The 17,577-nt window shown below is 50.3% G+C and overlaps 1 long non-coding RNA gene across 1 annotated transcript in view; it reads left to right on the forward strand.

The window, feature by feature from the left end:
* The window catches only part of LOC119927295, a 40,528-nt gene extending 23,500 nt beyond the window's left edge, over window positions 1-17,028 (forward strand). Inside the window, exons 2-3 of the long non-coding RNA XR_005450396.1 lie at window positions 13,569-13,780; window positions 16,638-17,028. This is a non-coding gene — a long non-coding RNA (uncharacterized LOC119927295). The remainder of the gene's footprint in view (window positions 1-13,568; window positions 13,781-16,637) is intronic.
* The last annotated feature ends 549 nt before the right edge of the window (window positions 17,029-17,577 follow it).

The following is a 17,577-nucleotide window of genomic DNA, read 5'->3' on the forward strand; positions in this document are numbered from 1 at the left end:
AGCAGATAAATGGCAGCAGACATTGTGCCTCCCAGGCCCCTACCCTGTCATCATCAATCGTATTTATTGAGCGCTTACTATGTGTAGAGCACTGTACTAAGCGCTTGGGATGTACAAATTGGCAACATATAGAGACAGTCCCTACCCAACAGTGGGCTCACAGTCTAAAAGGGGGAGACAGAGAACAAAACCAAATGGCAGCAAACCTTGTGACTCCCAGGCCCCTACCCTGTCCCCATGCAGCAGATAAATGGCAGCAACCTTGTGACTCCCAGGCCCCTACCGTGTCATCATCAATCGTATTTATTGAGCGCTTACTATGTGTAGAGCACTGTACTAAGCGCTTGGGATGTACAAATTGGCAACATATAGAGACAGTCCCTACCCAACAGTGGGCTCACAGTCTAAAAGGGGGAGACAGAGAACAAAACCAAATGGCAGCAAACCTTGTGACTCCCAGGCCCCTACCGTGTCCCTTCGCAGCAGACAAATGTCAGCAAACCTTGTGACTCCCAGGCCCCTACCCTGTCCCCATGCAGCAGACAAACGGCAGCAAACCTTGTAACTCCCAGGCCCCTATCCTGTCCCCATGCAGCAGACAAATGGCAGCAAACCTTGTGACTCCCAGGCCCCTACCCTGTCATCATCAATCGTATTTATTGAGCGCTTACTATGTGCAGAGCACTGTACTAAGCGCTTGGGAAGTACAAATTGGCAACATATAGAGACAGTCCCTACCCAACAGTGGGCTCACAGTCTAAAAGGGAGAGACAGAGAACAAAACCAAATGGCAGCAAACCTGGTGACACCCAGGCCCCTACCCTGTCCCTACGCAGCAGACAAACGGCAGCAAACCTTGTGACTCCCAGGCCCCTACCCTGTCCCCATGCAGCCGACAAATGGCAGCAAACCTTGTGACTCCCAGGCCCCTACCCTGTCATCCTCAATTATATTTCTTGAGCGCCAACTATGTGCAGAGCACTGTACTAAGCGCTTGGGAAGTACAAATTGGCAACATATAGAGACAGTCCCTACCCAACAGTGGGCTCACAGTCTAAAATGGGGAGACAGAGAACAAAACCAAATGGCAGCAAACCTTGTGACTCCCAGGCTCCTACCCTGTCCCCATGCAGCAGATAAATGGCAGCAGACATTGTGCCTCCCAGGCCCCTACCCTGTCATCATCAATCGTATTTATTGAGCGCTTACTATGTGTAGAGCACTGTACTAAGCGTTTGGGAAGTACAAATTGGCAACATATAGAGACAGTCCCTACCCAACAGTGGGCTCACAGTCTAAAAGGGGGAGACAGAGAACAAAACCAAATGAGAGCAAACCGTGTGACTCCCAGGCCCCTACCCTGTCCCCATGCAGCAGATAAATGGCAGCAACCTTGTGCCTCCCAGGCCCCTACCCTGTCATCATCAATTGTATTTATTGAGCGCTTACTTTGTGTAGAGCACTGTACTAAGCGCTTGGGAAGTACAAATTGGCAACATATAGAGACAGTCCCTACCCAACAGTGGGCTCACAGTCTAAAAGGGGGAGACAGAGAACAAAACCAAATGAGAGCAAACCGTGTGACTCCCAGGCCCCTACCCTGTCCCCATGCAGCAGATAAATGGCAGCAACCTTGTGCCTCCCAGGCCCCTACCCTGTCATCATCAATTGTATTTATTGAGCGCTTACTTTGTGTAGAGCACTGTACTAAGCGCTTGGGAAGTACAAATTGGCAACATATAGAGACAGTCCCTACCCAACAGTGGGCTCACAGTCTAAAAGGGGGAGACAGAGAACAAAACCAAATGGCAGCAAACCTTGTGACTCCCAGGCCCCTACCTTGTCCCTTCGCAGCAGACAAATGGCAGCAAACCTTGTGACTCCCAGGCCCCTACCCTGTCCCCATGCAGCAGACAAACGGCAGCAAACCTTGTAACTCCCAGGCCTCTATCCTGTCCCCATGCAGCAGACAAATGGCAGCAAACCTTGTGACTCCCAGGCCCCTACCCTGTCATCATCAATCATATTTATTGAGCGCTTACTATGTGCAGAGCACTGTACTAAGCGCTTGGGAAGTACAAATTGGCAACATATAGAGACAGTCCCTACCCAACAGTGGGCTCACAGTCTAAAAGGGAGAGACAGAGAACAAAACCAAATGGCAGCAAACCTGGTGACTCCCAGGCCCCTACCCTGTCCGTACGCAGCAGACAAACGGCAGCAAACCTTGTCACTCCCAGGCCTCTACCCTGTCCCCATGCAGCAGACAAATGGTAGCAAACCTTGTGTCTCCCAGGCCCCTACCCTGTCATCATCAATCGTATTTATGGAGCGCTTACTATGTGCAGAGCACTGTACTAAGCGCTTGGGAAGTACAAATTGGCAACATATAGAGACAGTCCCTACCCCACAGTGGGCTCACAGTCTAAAAGGGAGAGACAGAGAACAAAACCAAATGGCAGCAAACCTGGTGACTCCCAGTCCCCTACCCTGTCCCTACGCAGCAGACAAACGGCAGCAAACCTTGTCACTCCCAGGCCTCTACCCTGTCCCCATGCAGCAGACAAATGGTAGCAAACCTTGTGACTCCCAGGCCCCTACCCTGTCATCCTCAATTATATGTATTGAGCGCCAACTATGTGCAGAGCACTGTACTAAGCGCTTGGGAAGTACAAATTGGCAACGTATAGAGACCGTCCCTACCCAACAGTGGGCTCACAGTCTGAAAGGGGGAGACAGAGAACAAAACCAAATGGCAGCAAACCTTGTGACTCCCAGGCTCCTACCCTGTCCCCATGCAGCAGATAAATGGCAGCAGACATTGTGCCTCCCAGGCCCCTACCCTGTCATCATCAATCGTATTTATTGAGCGCTTACTATGTGTAGAGCACTGTACTAAGCGCTTGGGAAGTACAAATTGGCAACATATAGAGACAGTCCCTACCCAACAGTGGGCTCACAGTCTAAAAGGGGAGACAGAGAACAAAACCAAATGGGAGCAAACCTTGTGACTCCCAGGCCCCTACCCTGTCCCCATGCAGCAGATAAATGGCAGCAACCTTGTGCCTCCCAGGCCCCTACCCTGTAATCATCAATCGTATTTATTGAGCGCTTACTATGTGTAGAGCACTGTACTAAGCGCTTGGGAAGTACAAATTGGCAACATATAGAGACAGTCCCTACCCAACAGTGGGCTCACAGTCTAAAAGGGGGAGACAGAGAACAAAACCAAATGGCAGCAAACCTTGTGACTCCCAGGCCCCTACCTTGTCCCTTCGCAGCAGACAAATGGAAGCAAACCTTGTGACTCCCAGGCCCCTACCCTGTCCCCATGCAGCAGACAAACGGCAGCAAACCTTGTAACTCCCAGGCCCCTATCCTGTCCCCATGCAGCAGACAAATGGCAGCAAACCTTGTGACTCCCAGGCCCCTACCCTGTCCCCATGCAGCAGACAAATGGCAGCAAACCTTGTGACTCCCAGGCCCCTACCCTGTCATCCTCAATTATATTTATTGAGCGCCAGCTATGTGCAGAGCACTGTACTAAGCGCTTGGGAAGTACAAATTGGCAGCATATAGAGACAGTCCCTACCCAACAGTGGGCTCACAGTCTAAAAGGGAGAGACAGAGAACAAAACCAAATGGCAGCAAACCTGGTGACTCCCAGGCCCGTACCCTGTCCCTACGCAGCAGACAAACGGCAGCAAACCTTGTCACTCCCAGGCCCCTACCCTGTCCCCATGCAGCAGACAAATGGCAGCAAACCTTGTGACTCCCAGGCCCCTACCCTGTCATCCTCAATTATATTTATTGAGCGCCAACTATGTGCAGAGCACTGTACTAAGCGCTTGGGAAGTACAAATTGGCAACATATAGAGACAGTCCCTACCCAACAGTGGGCTCACAGTCTAAAAGGGGGAGACAGAGAACAAAACCAAATGGCAGCAAACCTTGTGACTCCCAGGCCCTTACCCTGTCCCCATGCAGCAGATAAATGGCAGCAAACATTGTGACTCCCAGGCCCCTACCCTGTCATCATCAATCGTATTTATTGAGTGCTTACTATGTGCAGAGCACTGTACTAAGCGCTTGGGAAGTACAAATTGGCAACATATAGAGACAGTCCCTACCCAACAGTGGGCTCACAGTCTAAAAGGGGGAGACAGAGAACAAAACCAAATGGGAGCAAACCTTGTGACTCCCAGGCCCCTACCCTGTCCCTTCGCAGCAGACAAATGGCAGCAAACCTTGTGACTCTCAGGCCCCTACCCTGTCCCCATGCAGCAGACAAACGGCAGCAAACCTTGTGACTCCCAGGCCCCTACCCTGTCCCCATGCAGCAGACAAATGGCAGCAAATCTTGTGACTCCCAGGCCCCTACCCTGTCCCCATGCAGCAGACAAATGGCAGCAAACCTTGTGACTCCCAGGCCCCTACCCTGTCCCTTCGCAGCAGACAAATGGCAGCAAACCTTGTGACTCTCAGGCCCCTACCCTGTCCCCATGCAGCAGACAAACGGCAGCAAACCTTGTAACTCCCAGGCCCCTATCCTGTCCCCATGCAGCAGACAAATGGCAGCAAACCTTGTGACTCCCAGGCCCCTACCCTGTCATCATCAATCGTATTTATTGAGCGCTTACTATGTGCAGAGCACTGTACTAAGCGCTTGGGAAGTACAAATTGGCAACATATAGAGACAGTCCCTACCCAACAGTGGGCTCACAGTCTAAAAGGGAGAGACAGAGAACAAAACCAAATGGCAGCAAACCTGGTGACTCCCAGGCCCCTACCCTGTCCCTACGCAGCAGACAAACGGCAGCAAACCTTGTCACTCCCAGGCCCCTACCCTGTCCCCATGCAGCAGACAAACGGCAGCAAACCTTGTGACTTCCAGGCCCCTACCCTGTCCCCATGCAGCAGACAAATGGCAGCAAATCTTGTGACTCCCAGGCCCCTACCCTGTCCCCATGCAGCAGACAAATGGCAGCAAACCTTGTGACTCCCAGGCCCCTACCCTGTCCCTTCGCAGCAGACAAATGGCAGCAAACCTTGTGACTCTCAGGCCCCTACCCTGTCCCCATGCAGCAGACAAACGGCAGCAAACCTTGTAACTCCCAGGCCCCTATCCTGTCCCCATGCAGCAGACAAATGGCAGCAAACCTTGTGACTCCCAGGCCCCTACCCTGTCATCATCAAGCGTATTTATTGAGCGCTTACTATGTGCAGAGCACTGTACTAAGCGCTTGGGAAGTACAAATTGGCAACATATAGAGACAGTCCCTACCCAACAGTGGGCTCACAGTCTAAAAGGGAGAGACAGAGAACAAAACCAAATGGCAGCAAACCTGGTGACTCCCAGGCCCCTACCGTGTCCCTACGCAGCAGACAAACAGCAGCAAACCTTGTGACTCCCAGGCCCCTACCCTGTCCCCATGCAGCAGACAAATGGCAGCAAACCTTGTGACTCCCAGGCCCCTACCCTGTCATCATCAATCGTATTTATTGAGCGCTTACTATGTGTAGAGCACTGTACTAAGCGCCTGGGAAGTACAAATTGGCAACATATAGAGACAGTCCCTACCCAACAGTGGGCTCACAGTCTAAAAGGGAGAGACAGAGAACAAAACCAAATGGCAGCAAACCTGGTGACTCCCAGGCCCCTACCGTGTCCCTACGCAGCAGACAAACGGCAGCAAACCTTGTGACTTCCAGGCCCCTACCCTGTCCCCATGCAGCAGACAAATGGCAGCAAACCTAGTGACTCCCAGGCCCCTACCCTGTCATCCTCAATTATATTTATTGAGCGCCAACTATGTGCAGAGCACTGTACTAAGCGCTTGGGAAGTACAAATTGGCAACATATAGAGACAGTCCCTACCCAACAGTGGGCTCACAGTCTAAAAGGGAGAGACAGAGAACAAAACCAAATGGCAGCAAACCTGGTGACTCCCAGGCCCCTACCCTGTCCCTACGCAGCAGACAAACGGCAGCAAACCTTGTGACTCCCAGGCCCCTACCCTGTCCCCATGCAGCAGATAAATGGCAGCAAACATTGTGACTCCCAGGCCCCTACCCTGTCATCATCAATCGTATTTATTGAGCGCTTACTATGTGTAGAGCACTGTACTAAGCGCTTGGGAAGTACAAATTGGCAACATATAGAGACAGTCCCTACCCAACAGTGGGCTCACACTCTAAAAGGGGGAGACAGAGAACAAAACCAAATGGGAGCAAACCTTGTGACTCCCAGGCCCCTACCCTGTCCCCATGCAGCAGATAAATGGCAGCAACCTTGTGCCTCCCAGGCCCCTACCCTGTCATCATCAATCGTATTTATTGAGCGCTTACTATGTGTAGAGCACTGTACTAAGCGCTTGGGATGTACAAATTGGCAACATATAGAGACAGTCCCTACCCAACAGTGGGCTCACAGTCTAAAAGGGGGAGACAGAGAACAAAACCAAATGGCAGCAAACCTTGTGACTCCCAGGCCCCTACCGTGTCCCTTCGCAGCAGACAAATGTCAGCAAACCTTGTGACTCCCAGGCCCCTCCCCTGTCCCCATGCAGCAGACAAACGGCAGCAAACCTTGTAACTCCCAGGCCCCTATCCTGTCCCCATGCAGCAGACAAATGGCAGCAAACCTTGTGACTCCCAGGCCCCTACCCTGTCCCCATGCAGCAGACAAATGGCAGCAAACCTTGTGACTCCCAGGCCCCTACCCTGTCATCCTCAATTATATTTATTGAGCGCCAACTATGTGCAGAGCACTGTACTAAGCGCTTGGGAAGTACAAATTGGCAGCATATAGAGACAGTCCCTACCCAACAGTGGGCTCACAGTCTAAAAGGGAGAGACAGAGAACAAAACCAAATGGCAGCAAACCTGGTGACTCCCAGGCCCCTACCCTGTCCCTACGCAGCAGACAAACGGCAGCAAACCTTGTGACTCCCAGGCCCCTACCCTGTCCCCATGCAGCAGACAAATGGCAGCAAACCTTGTGACTCCCAGGCCCCTACCCTGTCATCATCAATCGTATTTATTGAGCGCTTACTATGTGCAGAGCACTGTACTAAGCGCTTGGGAAGTACAAATTGGCAACATATAGAGACAGTCCCTACCCAACAGTGGGCTCACAGTCTAAAAGGGAGAGACAGAGAACAAAACCAAATGGCAGCAAACCTGGTGACTCCCAGGCCCCTACCCTGTCCCTACGCAGCAGACAAACGGCAGCAAACCTTGTGACTCCCAGGCCCCTACCCTGTCCCCATGCAGCAGACAAATGGCAGCAAACCTTGTGACTCCCAGGCCCCTACCCTGTCATCCTCAATTATATTTATTGAGCGCCAACTATGTGCAGATCACTGTACTAAGCGCTTGGGAAGTACAAATTGGCAACATATAGAGACAGTCCCTACCCAACAGTGGGCTCACAGTCTAAAAGGGAGAGACAGAGAACAAAACCAAATGGCAGCAAACCTGGTGACTCCCAGGCCCCTACCCTGTCCCTACGCAGCAGACAAACGGCAGCAAACCTTGTGACTCCCAGGCCCCTACCCTGTCCCCATGCAGCAGACAAATGGCAGCAAACCTTGTGACTCCCAGGCCCCTACCCCGTCATCCTCAATTATATTTCTTGAGCGCCAACTATGTGCAGAGCACTGTACTAAGCGCTTGGGAAGTACAAATTGGCAACATATAGAGACAGTCCCTACCCAACAGTGGGCTCACACTCTAAAAGGGAGAGACAGAGAACAAAACCAAATGGCAGCAAACCTGGTGACTCCCAGGCCCCTACCCTGTCCCTACGCAGCAGACAAACGGCAGCAAAGCTTGTCACTCCCAGACCCCTACCCTGTCCCCATGCAGCAGACAAATGGCAGCAAACCTTGTGACTCCCAGGCCCCTACCCTGTCATCCTCAATTATATTTATTGAGCGCCAACTATGTGCAGAGCACTGTACTAAGCGCTTGGGAAGTACAAATTGGCAACTTATAGAGACAGTCCCTACCCAACAGTGGGCTCACAGTCTAAAAGGGGGAGACAGAGAACAAAACCAAATGGCAGCAAACCTTGTGACTCCCAGGCTCCTACCCTGTCCCCATGCAGCAGATAAATGGCAGCAAACAATGTGACTCCCAGGCCCCTACCCTGTCATCATCAATCGTATTTATTGAGTGCTTACTATGTGCAGAGCACTGTACTAAGCGCTTGGGAAGTACAAATTGGCAACATATAGAGACAGTCCCTACCCAACAGTGGGCTCACAGTCTAAAAGGGGGAGACAGAGAACAAAACCAAATGGGAGCAAACCTTGTGACTCCCAGGCCCCTACCCTGTCCCCATGCAGCAGATAAATGGCAGCAGACTTGTGACTCCCAGGCCCCTACCCTCTCATCATCAATCGTATTTATTGAGCGCTTACTATGTGTAGAGCACTGTACTAAGCGCTTGGGAAGTACAAATTGGCAACATATAGAGACAGTCCCTACCCAACAGTGGGCTCACAGTCTAAAAGGGGGAGACAGAGAACAAAACCAAATGGCAGCAAACCTTGTGACTCCCAGGCCCCTGCCCTGTCCCTTCGCAGCAGACAAATGGCAGCAAACCTTGTGACTCTCAGGCCCCTACCCTGTCCCCATGCAGCAGACAAACGGCAGCAAACCTTGTAACTCCCAGGCCCCTATCCTGTCCCCATGAAGCAGACAAATGGCAGCAAACCTTGTGACTCCCAGGCCCCTACCCTGTCATCATCAAGCGTATTTATTGAGCGCTTACTATGTGCAGAGCACTGTACTAAGCGCTTGGGAAGTACAAATTGGCAACATATAGAGACAGTCCCTACCCAACAGTGGGCTCACAGTCTAAAAGGGAGAGACAGAGAACAAAACCAAATGGCAGCAAACCTGGTGACTCCAAGGCCCCTACCCTGTCCCTACGCAGCAGACAAACCACAGCAAACCTTGTTACTCCCAGGCCCCTACCCTGTCCCCATGCAGCAGACAAATGGCAGCAAACCTTGTGACTCCCAGGCCCCTACCCTGTCATCCTCAATTATATTTATTGAGCGCCAACTATGTGCAGAGCACTGTACTAAGCGCTTGGGAAGTACAAATTGGCAACATATAGAGACAGTCCCTACCCAACAGTGGGCTCACAGTCTAAAAGGGAGAGACAGAGAACAAAACCAAATGGCAGCAAACCTTGTGACTCCCAGTCCCCTACCCTGTCCCCATGCAGCAGATAAATGGCAGCAAACATTGTGACTCCCAGGCCCCTACCCTGTCATCATCAATCGTATTTATTGAGTGCTTACTATGTGCAGAGCACTGTACTAAGCGCTTGGGAAGTACAAATTGGCAACATATAGAGACAGTCCCTACCCAACAGTGGGCTCACAGTCTAAAAGGGGGAGACAGAGAACAAAACCAAATGGGAGCAAACCTTGTGACTCCCAGGCCCCTACCCTGTCCCCATGCAGCAGATAAATGACAGCAACCTTGTGCCTCCCAGGCCCCTACCCTGTCATCATCAATCGTATTTATTGAGCGCTTACTATGTGTAGAGCACTGTACTAAGCGCTTGGGAAGTGCAAATTGGCAACATATAGAGACAGTCCCTACCCAACAGTGGGCTCACAGTCTTAGAGGGGGAGACAGAGAACAAAACCGAATGGGAGCAAACCTTGTGACTCCCAGGCCCCTACCCTGTCCCCATGCAGCAGATAAATGACAGCAACCTTGTGCCTCCCAGGCCCCTACCCTGTCATCATCAATCGTATTTATTGAGCGCTTACTATGTGTACAGCACTGTACTAAGCGCTTGGGAAGTACAAATTGGCAACATATAGAGACAGTCCCTACCCAACAGTGGGCTCACAGTCTAAAAGGGGGAGACAGAGAACAAAACCAAATGGCAGCAAACCTTGTGACTCCCAGGCCCCTACCGTGTCCCTTCGCAGCAGACAAATGGCAGCAAACCCTGTGACTCCCAGGCCCCTACCCTGTCCCCATGCAGCAGACAAACAGCAGCAAACCTTGTAACTCCCAGGCCCCTATCCTGTCCCCATGCAGCAGACAAATGGCAGCAAACCTTGTGACTCCCAGGCCCCTACCCTGTCATCATCAATCATATTTATTGAGTGCTTACTATGTGCAGAGCACTGTACTAAGCGCTTGGGAAGTACAAATTGGCAACATATAGAGACAGTCCCTACGCAACAGTGGGCTCACAGTCTAAAAGGGGGAGACAGAGAACAAAGCCAAATGGGAGCAAACCTTGTGACTCCCAGGCCCCTACCCTGTCCCTTCGCAGCAGATAAATGGCAGCAACCTTGTGCCTCCCTGGCCCCTACCCTGTCATCATCAATCGTATTTATTGAGTGCTTACTATGTGCAGAGCACTGTGCTAAGCGCTTGGGAAGTACAAATTGGCAACATATAGAGACAGTCCCTACCCAACAGTGGGCTCACAGTCTAAAAGGGAGAGACAGAGAACAAAACCAAATGGCAGCAAACCTGGTGACTCCCAGGCCCCTACCCTGTTCCTACGCAGCAGACAAACGGCAGCAAACCTTGTCACTCCCAGGCCCCTACCCCATCCCCATGCAGCAGACAAATGGCAGCAAACCTTGTGACTCCCAGGCCCCTACCCTGTCACCCTCAATTATATTTATTGAGCGCCAACTATGTCCAGAGCACTGTAATAAGCGCTTGGGAAGTACAAATTGGCAACATATAGAGACAGTCCCTACCCAACAGTGGGCTCACAGTCTAAAAGGGGGAGACAGAGAACAAAACCAAATGGCAGCAAACCTTGTGACTCCCAGGCCCCTACCCTGTCCCCATGCAGCAGATAAATGGCAGCAAACATTGTGACTCCCAGGCCCCTACCCTGTCATCATCAATCGTATTTATTGAGTGCTTACTATGTGCAGAGCACTGTACTAAGCGCTTGGGAAGTACAAATTGGCAACATATAGAGACAGTCCCTACCCAACAGTGGGCTCACAGTCTAAAAGGGGGAGACAGAGAACAAAACCAAATGGGAGCAAACCTTGTGACTCCCAGGCCCCTACCCTGTCCCCATGTAGCAGACAAATGGCAGCAAACCTTTTGACTCCCAGGCCCCTACCCTGTCCCCATGCAGCAGACAAATGGCAGCAAACCTTGTGACTCCCATGCCCCTACCCTATCATCATCAATCATATGTATTGAGTGCTTACTAGGTGTAGAGCACTGTAATAAGCGCTTGGGAAGGACAAATTGGCAACATATAGAGATAGTCCCTAATCAATCAATCAATCAATCAATCGTATTTATTGAGCGCTTACTATGTGCAGAGGACTGTACTAAGCGCTTGGGAAGTACAAATTGGCAACACATAGAGACAGTCCCTACCCAACACTGGGCTCACAGTCTAAAAGGGGGAGACAGAGAACAGAGCCAAACATACCAACAAAATAAAATAAATAGGATAGAAATGTACAAGTAAAATAAATAAATAAATAAATAAATAGAGTAATAAATATGTACAACCATATATACATATATACAAGTGCTGTGGGGAAGGGAAGGAGGTAAGATGGGGGGATGGAGAGGGGAACGAGGGGGAGAGGAAGGAAGGGGCTCAGTCTGGGAAGGCCTCCTGGAGGAGGTGAGCTCTCAGCAGTACCTTGAAGGGAGGAAGAGAGCTAGCTTGGCGGAGGGGCAGAGGGAGGGCATTCCAGGCCCGGGGGATGACGTGGGCCGGGGGTCGACGGCGGGACAGGCGAGAACGAGGTACAGTGAGGAGATTAGCGGTGGAGGAGCGGAGGTTGCGGGCTGGGCAGTAGAAGGAGAGAAGGGAGGTGAGGTAGGAGGGGGCGAGGTGATGGAGAGCCTTGAAGCCCAGGGTGAGGAGTTTCTGCCTGATGCGCAGATTGATTGGTAGCCACTGGAGATTTTTGAGGAGGGGAGTAATATGCCCAGAGCGTTTCTGGACAAAGATAATCCGGGCAGCAGCATGAAGTATGGATTGAAGTGGAGAGAGACACGAGGATGGGAGATCAGAGAGAAGGCTGATGCAGTAGTCCAGACGGGATAGGATGAGAGCTTGAATGAGCAGGGTAGCAGTTGGGATGGAGAGGAAAGGGCGGATCTTGGCAATGTTGCGGAGCTGAGACCGGCAGGTTTTGGTGACGGCTTGGATGTGAGGGGTGAATGAGACTCGCCCAAAGTCACGCAGCTGACAAGCGGCGGAGCCGGGATTCGAACCCTCGACCTCTGACTCCCAAGCCTGTGCTCTTTCCACTGAGCCACGCTGCTTCTCTTAGTTTGGACCACAGTCCCTGTCTCAGTTGGGGCTCACAGACTAAATAGGAGGGAGAACAGGAAATTAATCCTTATTTAAATTATTTTACAGATGAGGAAACCGAGGCACAAAGAAGTTAAGCCACTAGCTCCGGGTCACACAGTATACAAGCGGTAGAAGCCGCACTAGGCCTGTATTTTTCCACTAGGCCACCCTGCTTCTACCGTGTCTGCCTGTCCTTCGCCTTCTTTTCTTTGGGCTAAACAGCTCCAATTCCTTTGTCTCTTTCCTCTAGGACCTATTTTCTAACCCTTTCATGGATCTGTCCATCTTTTCTAGGTCCTCTCCTGGTTTATTCAGAACCCACTCAGGCCACTCCTAAATGTTGGGAGACTTTAGGTGACTGGCGGAGAGAGGTTTTCTATCATTATGGCATTTGTTAAGCACTTACTATGTGTCAAGTTCGGTTCTAAGCGCTGGGGTAGATACAGGATAATCAGGTTGTCCCAGGTGGGGCTCACACTTTTAATCCCCATTTTCCAGATGAGGTCACTGAGGCCCGGAAAAGTGAAGGGACTTGCCCAAGGTCACACAGCAGACAAGGGGCAGAGCCGGGATTAGAGCCCATGTCCTCTGACTCCCAAGCCCGGGCTCTTTCCACTAAGCCACGCTGCTTCTCTGCATAAAAAGTGCAGAGAAGCAGCAAGGCTTAATGAGGATGAACAGATAAGGCGGTCAGATACATCCTCGTCTTACACCCGGCATCTAGCTGCCTAAATATTTGTTATTTCTTAGGTTGGGGGAGGCGGGGAAGGGGACACACAGCCGCCTCTGGTCATCAGCAGGGGGTAGCAAAGCATTATTTGAGGAGCCATGGCCACCGGTTCCCGCTAGGAAGGAAAAGGTTTTCCCAAGCCTTTCCATTTCCTCTAGGCCCAGTCCCACCCTTCCATATAGCTAGGAGAAGCCGCATGGCTCAGTGGAAAGAGCCCGGGCTTTGGAGTCAGGGGTCGTGGGTTCAAATCCTAGCTCCGCCAACTGTCAGCTGTGTGACCCTGGGCAAGCCACTTAACTTCTCTGTGCCTCAGTTCCCTCATCTGTAAAATGGGGATTTAGACTGTGAGCCCCTCATGGGACAACCTGATCACCTTGTAACCTCCCCAGCGCTTAGAACAGTGCTTTGCACATAGTAAGCGCTTAATAAATGCCATTATTACTATTATTATTATTATTATTATTATTGTTGTCAGGACCTGAGTTTCCATCTCTTCCGTAGCCAGGCCAAAAGCGGAGGACCGAAAAGCTGCAGACAGGAGGAACTTGGGGCTTCCTCCCTGCCCTACCTCAATCCATGGAGCCCCACTTTTCTTGGTTACCAGGAAGCAGTGTGGCCTAAGGGGAGGAACAGGGGCCTGGCGTCTCATCCCAGCTTCACCACTTGTCCGCCGCGTGACCTCGGACAAGTCGCTAGACTGCTCCGTGACTCAGGTACCTGGTCTTTTACTTGTATATATTTGCTATTCTATTTCTTTTGTTAATGATGTGCATTTAGCTTTAATTCTATTTGTTCTGATGACTTGACACCTGTCCACATGGTTGGTTTTGTTGTCTCCCCCTTCTAGACTGTGAGGGAGAGAGTTAATGGAGTGCTTTAAAGCCAATGGCCTGCTTCTGATTGATGCAGAAAGGGATGCATGAAAGGCAGACTGTGAGCCCACTGTTGGGTAGGGACCGTCTCTTTATGTTGCCAACTTGTACTTCCCAAGCGCTTAGTACAGTGCTCTGCACACAGTAAGCGCTCAATAAATACGATTGAATGAAAGAATGGTCTGTAAAATGGAGATTCGATTCCTGCCGTCTCTCTCCCCTTGAGGCTGTGAGCCCCAGGTGGGACAGGGATTGTGTCCAGCTTGATTGTCTCATATCTCCCACAGTACCTAGAACAGTGCTCTATGCAGATAAGTTGTTAACAAATCAATCAATCAGTGGTATTTTCTTGAGCACTTAGCGTGACCAGGGCACTGAACTAAGTGATTGGGAGAATGTGGTAAAAACAGAGTTGGTAGATGTGTTCCCTGCCCACAAGGAACTTGTAGTCTAGTGGACAAATACCAGAAGAAGTGTGGCCTGCTGGAAAGAGCAGAGGCGTGAGAGTCAGAGGACCTAATCCCATTCCGTCACCTGTCTGCTGTCACCTAGGGCAAAGTCACTTATCTTCTCTGTGCCTCAGTTACCTCCTGTGCGAAATGGAGATTAAATATCTATTCTCCCTCCTACTTATATTGTGAGTCCCATGTGGAACCTAATTATCTTGTACCTACCCCGGCTCTTAGTAGAATGCTTGACACATTGTAAGCGCTTAACAAACCTTGTTATTATTATTGTTGTTGTTATTAACATTGTTATTCTGGCCAGCAGCAGGGTGACCAGTCTTCTGGTTCCCTACCAGTCTAGTTTTCAGCTGGCCTGTCCCTGTCCAGTTCTGATACGGTACAAGATGTTTTTATATCTGTTTTTCAATGATAATAAGAATAATTGTGGAATCGATTAAGTGTTTACTATGTGCCAGGCACTTTACTAAGCACTGGGGTAGATATAAGCAAATAGGGTTGGAAACGGTCCCTGTCCCACTTGGGGCTCACAGTTTTAAGCCCTATTTTACAGATGAGGTAAATGAAGCACAGAGAAGTGAAGTGATTTGCCCAGGTCCCACAGCAGACAAATGGCAGAGGCAGAATTAGAACCCAGGTCCTTCTGACTCTCAGGCCATTGCTCAACCCACTAGGCCACACTGCTTCTCTTGTCTCCGAGGCCCCCTCCACAGCTCAGACTCTGGGCCAGAGCACTTGCCGAACTCGGAGGGGAATGGAAAGACTCTGGAGAATGACTTCCAGACTCTGGAGAATGACTTACTGTACTTCCAGAGTCCGGCCGGGAAAGCGCCCTAACGCTGAGCAAAGTCAAAGTAGTTCCACAAAGTAACAGCTATGACATCATCACAGGAAGCTGCATTTCCCCGACGTAACGTGTGATGTCACCTGCTCTTCCATGTCCAGTGTGCAGCAGATCTAATACTCAACCCTGTAGTGAGCAGAGACTTGGGATTGCAAATGATTTAACTAAAAAAAAAAAAAAATCCTAATGTATCCAAACCAAAGAGGATGCTTTGGATCATTGAGGACAAAGAGAGGTAAAGAGGGAGATTTTCCCATTTTCTCTCACCAGGCTCACATTCAAGTACTTGAATAACACTAGATAAACAATTTCACCTCTCTATTGCTTGGAAATAGACTCTGAACTCAAAATGAAATAGCTGTAGCTTTATCCGCCAAACCCATGGATTTGCAGAAAATCAGTTCGGGTTTTAGAATGTGTAAAACTGCATCAAAGTGGCCTCGGTAGGTCTCAATACTGCTACCGAACGGCTCTCTGCTTTGTCCCTGTGATACTCTATCCCCTGAAAGAGCCTGACTCAGCTTCTCCTTTGACAGATAACAACATCGTTTAGAAGTCAGATTTCTTTAGGATCACTGGATCTTCACTCAGAGCCCTTCCTCCTTGTGGACAGGGAACGTGTCCACCAACTCCACTGTGGTGAACTCTCTCAAGCTCTTAGTACAGTGCTTTGCACACAGCTCAATAAATACCATCGATTGATTGATTTCCGGCAGCTGTGACACTAGAAAGGAAACAGTGCCGAGTAACTCATGTGATAGGGGAGAATACTAACTTTCTGCTCTGAGAAGTCAGGAATGAGAAAGTTGGGTAGTTTTAATGAATCCCAGGCAGTCCCTGAAAACCATTCTTCTTTTAAGATAGCCTTGCAAGTAATCTATCAAATTTATCAGTATTATATATACGTATATTGCTAGCTCATGCTAGCCCCAGTTAGAAAGTACGTGAACATAAAACCATAAGGAATGCAGTCCTGGGTCAAACAGATGGTCCATCCAGCCCAATATTCCATCTTTAACCGCGACAACAAAAAACAGAAGCAGGTAGCCGTGTGATAGTTACCCTTCTTGTGCTACTTTTTTTAAAGATATTTGTTAAACGCTTACTATGTGTCAGATACTGTACTGAGCACAGGGGTAGATACAAGCTACTCAGGTTGGACACAGTCCCAGTCCCACGTGGGGCTCACAGTCTTCATCTCCAGTTTACAGATGAGATAACTGAGGCACAGAGAAGTGAAGCGACTTGCCCAAGGTCACAGAGCAGACAAATGGAGGAACTGGGATTAGTACCTTCTGGCTCCTCGGCCCGTGCTCCCTTTCCTCTAGGCCACACAGCTTCTCCTTGTGGTACCATTTCCCTCTAAAACCCATCCTTTCTTCCTTGCCAGGAATAAATCGTTCCCTGTCTCCGTGAGTGAGCAAGTGATTACCTGCAAGGTCCATTTTAAGGTGAAAATCCTGGAGGGGAATATAAATTACGGTCATTCGCAAACAAGTCGTCCAACATTCCCATCGGTCCGACCAGAAACGGGCAGAGAAGAATGAGCAGTCCGAGCAGAAACGTTAATCAGAGGTCACAATCAGTACAAGAGCCACTTCCCTGGGGGGCCTGGGGCCCCCCACTGCCCTGCCCCGTCAGGAGTGTCTGATGACCATGCCAGAAGTGGAGCCAGAGAAGTGGCCGGTCCACACGATTTCGCCTCCCCGGGTTTGGGGAAGCATCTTGGCATCAGAGAAGCAGCCTGGCTCAGTGGAAAGAGAACAGGCTTGGGTGTCAGAAGTCACGGGTTCTAATCCCCGACTCTGCCACTTGTCAGCTGTGTGACTTTGGGCAAGTCACTTCACTTCTCTGGGCCTCAGTTACTTCATCTGTCAAATGGGGATTAAGACTGTGAGCCCCACGGGGGCAACCTGATCAGCTTGTGTGTCCCCCCCAGCACTTAGTGCTTCACACGTAGTAAGCGCTTAATATCATCATCTTGGAGAAGCAGCATGGCTTAGTGGATACAGCACACAGGACTAGAAGTCAAAAGGACCTGGGTTCTACTCCCAGCTCTGCCACTTAATGATTAATGATGGTATTTCTTAAGCATTTACTACTTACCAAGCACTGTTCAAAGCACTGGGATAGATACAAGGTAATCAGGCTGCCCCACGTGGGACTCACAGTCTTAAACCCCATTTTACAGATGGGGTAACTGAGGCCCAGAGAACTTCAGCGACTTGCCCAAAGTCACACAGCTGATAAGTGGTGGAGCTGGGATTGGAACCCAAGACCCCTGACTCCCAAGCCCGAGCTCTTTCCACTAAGCCATGCTGCTTCTCAAA

Source organism: Tachyglossus aculeatus, chromosome 4, assembly GCF_015852505.1.
Source record: "Tachyglossus aculeatus isolate mTacAcu1 chromosome 4, mTacAcu1.pri, whole genome shotgun sequence".
Classification (NCBI taxonomy): domain Eukaryota; kingdom Metazoa; phylum Chordata; class Mammalia; order Monotremata; family Tachyglossidae; genus Tachyglossus; species Tachyglossus aculeatus.